General features: G+C 34.8%; 1 pseudogene; it reads left to right on the top strand.

Annotated features, from left to right (window-relative positions):
- Positions 1-1,847: 1,847 nt before the first annotated feature.
- On the top strand, positions 1,848-6,929 carry LOC132728816 (tubulin alpha-1A chain-like; annotated as a pseudogene).
- Positions 6,930-8,253: the final 1,324 nt, after the last annotated feature.

Below are 8,253 nucleotides of genomic sequence, written 5' to 3'. Positions count from 1 at the left end.
AAAATAACAACATTGTTTAAATCAATACATGTATTATTTTATCTTTGATATCAACAACAATCAGCCTAAAGTAATCAATATCGTTTTAGAGCCAGTTTATTCCAATAACGTTCTTTTGTGATGTAAAATCAGACGCAATCTGACTATATATATATAGCTAAAGTTCAGATCTATACTTAGGTTATTTTTTGCACGGAGATCTGATTGCCACCGTTTGTTTCACCATTTCTGATTCAGGAATTTTTACCAGAGGGGTAGCTAAATTTCGACAAGGGGTAATGCATTTCCAAAATGGAGTTGACATTTCAATTGTTTTTCAGATGGTTTCATAATTTATGGCAAAAATGTTCTGATTTTCACTAGCTTTAACGTAAATGTTCGTAAAAGCATAAATTGATAGCTAGCTAGTAAGCTAAATCTCAGAAGTCTTCCGCATATTTAAGCCAAATCCCAAAAATCCCATGTAAATAATAGGTTTTCGCAATTATCCAATAATATCCAATTGTAATATACCATTGAATATTGGTTTTAATGGTTTTAACTTTACTAATGTCATATATATTCAGTTATAATGCGCTACGAACAGTTTACTCCTTGAATCACACAGACAAATGTCGATGGTATTTATTTATTTATAGTTATTTCATTTATTGACCATTTTGCAAAACACGGGATATGGCCAAGCCATACGAGCAAATTTCGCATTGATTGTGCTCCACAATATAACACTTACATGAGTCCATGACGTAGGTTAATTAATATTCCATAGTAAACGTTTCATTATTTTATCTAATTTGGTTTTTTAGACCAATAATGCGTGGTACGTTTTTGCTTCCAGATGCATTTTGTGTGTGTTGGTAATATTTTTAGTACATTTGTTACTAAATTTGAACGAGTTTCATCCGTTATTTTCCAAAACTGTTTTTAATTAACCACGGCCGGGTATCTTTCTTTAAAGTTACTTCTTGTTCCGCTATAAACACCAATGATCGTTATAGTACTAGTATTCGATACCGATGCATACCCGTGCAAACTTTTCATTAGATTTTATTAGTGATAAATCATTTGTAAGGGTCAAATACCAAATATCAAACCGAAATCTTTCTTTTTTTAAATTTGAACGCTTCATTACACCGGAAAGATGGTCACACCGCGTGTTCAAATACATGGTATTAAAAATGCGAACTGTTAATAGCGTTCATTGAAAGATGGCCACAAATATATTATAACTAGCAAAATAAAAAACTTTTCGTATTTTTGTATTTGGTATTCATCAATGTTTTATTATAAGTTTAAAAAATGGTTTTAACATTCCTAATGTCCTATATTCAATTTAAAAGCGTTACGAACGATTCACTCCCTAAATCGCACAGACATATCTATTAATATTATCATTAATATCGTTCATGTACCTAATATAAAAATACAGGTAAATTATTTCACCTGAGTGTAGTGAATTTCTATGAATAATACAAGAGTTTGGCATTCCCTTGAGCAGAAAAAAGTATATGAGCCGTCTCACGACAAAACCAACATAATGGGTTTGCGACCAGCATGGATCCAGACCAGCCTGCGCCTCCGCGCAGTCTGATCAGGATCCATGCTGTTCGCTATCAGTTTCTCTACAGTCTTGTTATAGGGTTTGTAAGCGAACAGCATGGATCCTGATCAGACTGCGCCTCCGCGCAGGCTGGTCTGGATCCATGCTGGTCGCAAACCCATTATGTTGGTTTTGTCATGACGCGGCTCATATATCGATGAACAGTATCATTCAATAATCTACCCGTGCAGCAAGTATGGTAACATCCGAGCTTATTATGGAAGCAGCCAGGCGGTTCCGGTAATCATGAATGTTACATGGGCATCAAAATATTGTCCACGTATTGTCATGACAATGTGATGTCATATATATACATGTATAAATACATGTTACACGCCGCATCTCTGCACTCCATAGATTCATTATCAAACGTGGATTGAAAGAAGATATTCTGTACAAAATGGTAGGCATATTTGCATATTTTTTCTACTCATTTCTATTTTTTTTTGGTTTCAGTCTAAAGAACTTACTTGTCATATTTTTAATGTGTTTTAAGGTTTATTATTTTCTAAGCAATATATACTAAGCAAATAAAGGGTATGCTGCTACTAATAGCGAAATATACTTAAAAAGAAATACAAAAAGTTAAAAGAGTTTAAAAAAACTTGAAAAAATAAAAAATAAAAAAATAAATGAAATGTAAAGAAAAAAAAAAAATCAAGAGCAGTAGCAACAATAACAACACCAAACTTTAAATCAATCAAAAACCTTTAACAAATATGTGCACTTGAATTACATATGTATATAAATAAACAGCTCAAAGCGTTCCGCTGTTTTACTAGATTCGGCGATGCGCTTCACGCGTTTTTGATTAACATTTCAGTAAATTATTTAACCAATTACAGATCTAAGATAGCTTTATAGTTGATATCCTTAAATAGTTGTTTGTCGTACATTTATTTGAACTTAACCGTTTTTGCTTAATTTTTGGATGAATGTCCAAAAAATCATTTCGCTTTTTGTAAGAATTATTATCAGTGTGAATGAACTTGGTCTGTCCGATCATATTCCTTTATAGGTTTATCTTTAGTATTTAAAATTCGAACATGTTCAATCATATTTCTCCCTATTTTTTTCCTTTCTTCTACTATTTCTCTTACAATACCTTATTTTCTCTACAATGATAATTCAACAATCAATTATTCTCTTATTCTTTGTTGTACATTCAAAGAGCTTTACAACATTTTTGTATCTTTATTTTTTTGAAAACTCACTTTTACTGCAGAAGAATTGATATAAATATTGTTTTACTAATTTTCGAATTCAGTCTGAATACCTTGTAAGTTGCGAAATGTTTGTAAATTTTGTTTATGTATACAATTTGTACAATTTATTGAATAAAATAATGTTTAAACTATTGAGTTAATGTGAAGTCTTAAAGGGACTCCACTGAGGTTTAAAAGCCTAAAACATAACATTTGAATTTCTTACATGAATGACAGAATTACAGAAATATATGCAAAGATAGTTAAGAAATATACTTTGAAATTAATTTAAATCATATTTTTTATGCTTTTCTTAGACCGATTTGTGTGAAAAGCGTTTAAACGCTTTTCTTTTTGTGATCATGTTTTTAACATTTGAATAATTATTCTGGAAAAACGAAGTGCGCGAATGATCTTAAATTTTGCACAAAGATAAGTAGTCTATACCTACATCAAATGGTACATTTATCTGCAAAAATATCCTCAGTCTCATCATGTCAAAATACCTCAGTGAAGTCTCTTTAAATTTGGCGGTGACAAAAAAAAAGAATAAAAAATAAATATAAATGAATAAGTAAATAGAAAAACAACAACAACAATACACAACAACAAAAAACCCCAAACCAACAAACAACATTTTGTAAATGTTTATATTGTAAGAAGCTATTGTAAATAATAACCGCATCATTTATATACCCAAGAATGAAACTACAATGTTCTATCACTTCCCTTATGTTTGCTATGCAAAAAGAATAATTGTATAGCATAAATGTGAACACAGCATCAAATGTTCCGGTTATCGCATTTCAAAAGACAAGACATGTTTTTTTTGTAAAATATAAAAATAATAAGTTTTGCAATTTAAAACCAATGTCCTTAGCGAATGTGAATAAAATTTTGACAAAAAGGGTTTATTTAGTATTCTGTTTACATATTTAATAAAAGTACACATATTACTATGAATCTTTTATATTCAAATAACGAAATTTATAGCGGATAGTTTATGTAAACATGACTGCAAAAATTGCATTATAACTCTATATATTATTATTATAGATAAATGCGTTTTCTGGTGCATTAAATACATAAACATTGTGAACGGTTCATAAAATATATTCAGTTTGCAGTCGCATGCATTTAATGGGACATATGTTTTGTAACAAAAGATTGTCAAAGAACAACTAATAAATAAATAAATAAATAAATAAATAAACTCCCAACAATAACAACAACAACAACAACAAAAACAAAAACAACAACACGCAATTATAGATTTGTTTGCAACTATTAACTTTCGACTACAGAATAACAAAAATGTCTAGGGTGCCAAGACTATTCTATCCCATGGCTTATTGCATCAGTGCAAGACAGCCATGGTGCGAAATTTGCCGAGGTCTTACAATCTTCTGATGGTTACATAAATTTTAATTTACGATTCAAAATTTAAGAACTGTGCTTGAATGAAATGAAATCTCTTAATGATATATAGACTACTATTTTAATAGATTGTAAATAGTAAACCTAGTTTGATTAACGTCAACTTTGTTTTCCGTCTTCAGCGAGAGTGTATATCTGTACATGTTGGTCAAGCCGGGGTCCAGATGGGCAACGCCTGCTGGGAGTTGTACTGTCTCGAGCACGGTATCCAGCCCGACGGTCAGATGCCCAGTGACAAGACCCTGGGTGGTGGAGACGACTCCTTCAACACTTTCTTTAGTGAGACCGGTGCCGGAAAACATGTCCCGAGATGCGTGTTTATTGATCTGGAGCCAACTGTGGTTGGTAAGTTATGTTTTAAAGCAGCACGCCTCCTGATTCATGTTGATTTCATGAAATGTTTGGAAATGTATTAAAAAGTAAAATATTGTGAGATGAACACAATTTACATATTGCGATCAGCACGTACAGTCCAATAAAATTACCAAAAAGTCGCAAACATTTCCAAAAATAGCCCTTACTACGTGTAAAATATCACTTGGATCTTGAATGTTTCACCTTTCTTAAGCAGTCTTAAACCGCATATAACATGTAAAATATCACGTGGATCTTGAATGTTTCACCTTTCTTAAAATTTTAGTACATTTTTCTCAATATTGCTTTCTTGAAATATTTTGTCTCATCGGGAGGCGTGCAGCTTTAGAGAGCAGAAGTTTTGAACAAATAAAGCCAATGTAAATTTGCAGCACACTGAACAAGACTATGTAACATTGAATTATGAAACATGTCTCCGATTTGTTACTTTAAAATGGCCAAGTTTTACCATGTGCAATATGTCAAGTTGCAGAGCGAAAAGGCGAGCACTCGACAAAAGGTGATTTTGTCGTGTCTTGGACCACACTAACAATTTAAAGCAATTAAAAGCAAAATACAATACATATCGCCCCTTCCGTACGAAAAAAGTATAAACCCAAATAGCGAAAATATGCAGCCAATGTTTAATTTAGGGAAGCTTCCATGTCGGACGCAGTTTAACAGTTTGCTACATACACGGGTCCTAAGTTTCATTGCATGCAGCTGAAACACGTACGTGAATATACAGAAAGCAATGTTTATTTATTTCTACTAAACATCTTCGTATTCATAAATTTTGATAACTGGTTAACTATACAGTATTCGATATCCGTATTTTTGGTGGTTCAAATCTGATGATTTGTGACAAGAATATTAAATTTCTTTCAACAGTTCATTTACCACGGGGGCAACTATGTATACGGGTGTTTCTCTGTTAATGTAAATGATAATCATGAAGTGTGCTTTTAAACTTTGATCATAATGAAAAAATAAAAATAAAATTTCAGATGAAGTCCGTACCGGCACTTACCGGCAGCTATTCCACCCTGAACAGTTGATCACCGGAAAGGAAGACGCTGCTAACAACTATGCGCGTGGTCACTACACGATAGGTAAAGAAATTGTCGACCTCGTGCTCGACCGGATCCGGAAGTTGGCTGATCAGTGCACAGGCCTACAGGGTTTCCTGATCTTTCACTCATTTGGAGGCGGGACCGGATCTGGATTCACGTCCCTTCTAATGGAACGTTTAAGCGTGGATTACGGGAAGAAGTCTAAACTCGAGTTTTCCGTATATCCGGCGCCGCAGATTGCGACTGCCGTTGTTGAGCCGTACAATTCCATATTGACCACGCACACGACATTGGAGCACTCCGACTGTGCATTTATGGTCGATAACGAGGCTATATACGATATCTGTCGCCGTAACCTTGACATTGAAAGGCCGACGTATACAAATCTTAATCGCCTTATTGGTCAGATTGTCTCATCAATCACAGCTTCTCTCCGCTTTGACGGTGCCCTGAACGTGGACTTGACAGAGTTCCAAACTAACCTGGTACCATATCCGCGTATTCACTTCCCTCTGGCGACTTACGCCCCGGTTATCTCAGCTGAAAAGGCCTACCACGAGCAGCTTACTGTGGCTGAAATCACCAACGCTACTTTTGAGCCAGCCAATCAGATGGTCAAGTGTGATCCACGTCATGGCAAGTACATGGCTTGTTGTATGTTGTACAGGGGCGACGTTGTCCCGAAAGATGTGAACGCCGCAATTGCTACGATCAAAACAAAGAGAACCATCCAGTTTGTCGACTGGTGCCCGTAGCTCGGTTTGTGCAACCGCGCTACGGCTCTCGAAGACAACTCACCAGACCACTGGCCGCGACAGATTGGTGTCTCGTGTGTGTATGAGATGGCCTCACAATGGTCCAGCGTCTGATCTCTCAGTTTGATGAACATTGCCAGCAACACAAACTGGCCATCCGCTGAGGCTTGGGCTCGTCTTGATCACAAGTTTGACCTGATGTACGCTAAGCGAGCGTTTGTCCACTGGTATGTCGGCGAGGGCATGGAGGAGGGTGAATTCTCCGAGGCTCGCGAGGATCTAGCTGCCCTCGAGAAAGACTACGAGGAGGTTGGTGTTGATAGTGTTGATGAAGGAGAAGGGGATGAAGACGAGTACTAAAAGATCCTCATTTCCTCTGTAAATCACAGAATACAGTGGACATAAACGTTTCTCTATCTTGAAACTTTATATGTGGCATTCCATTTCTTCATTTTTTTTTGAAAACTCGACTTTACTTTAATAAATTAACAGTTTTTTCTTACAATTATCGTTTTAACTATGTATCAAATTGAATCGTACCTTGCGATCTCTAATAATACAATTATAGGTCCTGATTCAAATAATTATCTTTGTAGAGTGGGAAATGCCCAGGTGTGCCGTCATTTTTTTGTGTGCCAATACAACTTTCTCTTCTTGTTAACAGCTTAATTGTACCTACACGTGAAATAAATACCAATAGAGCCGCTACGCTTCTTGCAGAGTTTACACCCACGCCCGAACCGCAAGGTCTATAGGCGTGTTGAACAGATTAGAAAAACCTTATTTCTTTCGGAGAAAAACACGGACTCGTCGGGAGCTTTGACACGCCGTAGTCTGCCGCAATGCATGTACAATTGACCAATTCACCGTTGTTTGACTTAATGGACTTGCCCTGTTTTAAAATCTGGATCGGTTTATTGAATATTCAAGGGGGTTCATTATCACAATGCTGAAATTATGCTGCTTAGCATGATAAATCCCACCAGAATTCATGGACGTGCAGGTGTGTCTGACTGTTTATTGATTGGTTAGATTTGTAAGCCTCCATGTTAAAGGAACTCCACTGAGGTTTATAAGCGTAAAACATTAAATATAAATTCCTAACATATATCAGCTTCATAGGGCACAGAAAGATATGCAAAATGAAAATTAAGAAACATACTCAGAAATACATCGAGAATCGTATTTTTGGACTATTCTTAACTATTCTTAGCTCAGTTTGAGTGAAAAGCGTTGCAACATTTTTCAATTTTCGGTAATTTTTACTCAATTAGAATGATTATTTTGAAAGAAAAAACGGAGTGAACGAATAATCTGAACTTTTTCACATAAGTTATTGTTCTAGACCGTAGACCTACATCAAATAATACATTAATCGCGTACATTATTTTCAGTACCGTCATGTCAAAAAACCTCAATGGAGTCCCTTTAAGTCTGTTTATAAATACATAATTATACGCGTGTATGTTAGCCAATGGGGCAAATTCATAAAAAGGTTAAACAGAAACTAGGTAATTAGTAAAAAACAAAAACAAATCGAAAGTCCATATTTCAGAGAAAATTTAATTATTTGGGTCATATTGTATGCATTGAAATAATTGACTAAAGTACTCTAGAGAAATTCAACAGTTAAAGTGAACATTGCCTAATACTGAATTATTTATAGCTAGATTCCGAATGATTATGCAACCAATAGAAACAACACAAAAAACAGTATTAAATGGTGCTTCCAATGATGTTTCCATTGATTTGTTAATCAATGAATTTATTCTGTCTATTCACATGTACATAAGCTACCTGCGACTTAATAATGAAACGTTTAGCTAATT

The sequence above is a fragment of the Ruditapes philippinarum genome, unplaced genomic scaffold, assembly GCF_026571515.1.
Source record: "Ruditapes philippinarum isolate M1 unplaced genomic scaffold, ASM2657151v2 ctg2434_1_1_1_1, whole genome shotgun sequence".
Classification (NCBI taxonomy): Eukaryota; Metazoa; Mollusca; class Bivalvia; order Venerida; family Veneridae; genus Ruditapes; species Ruditapes philippinarum.
Note: the sequence above shows the minus strand (reverse complement) of the source record. Positions and strands in the feature narration are given on the sequence as shown.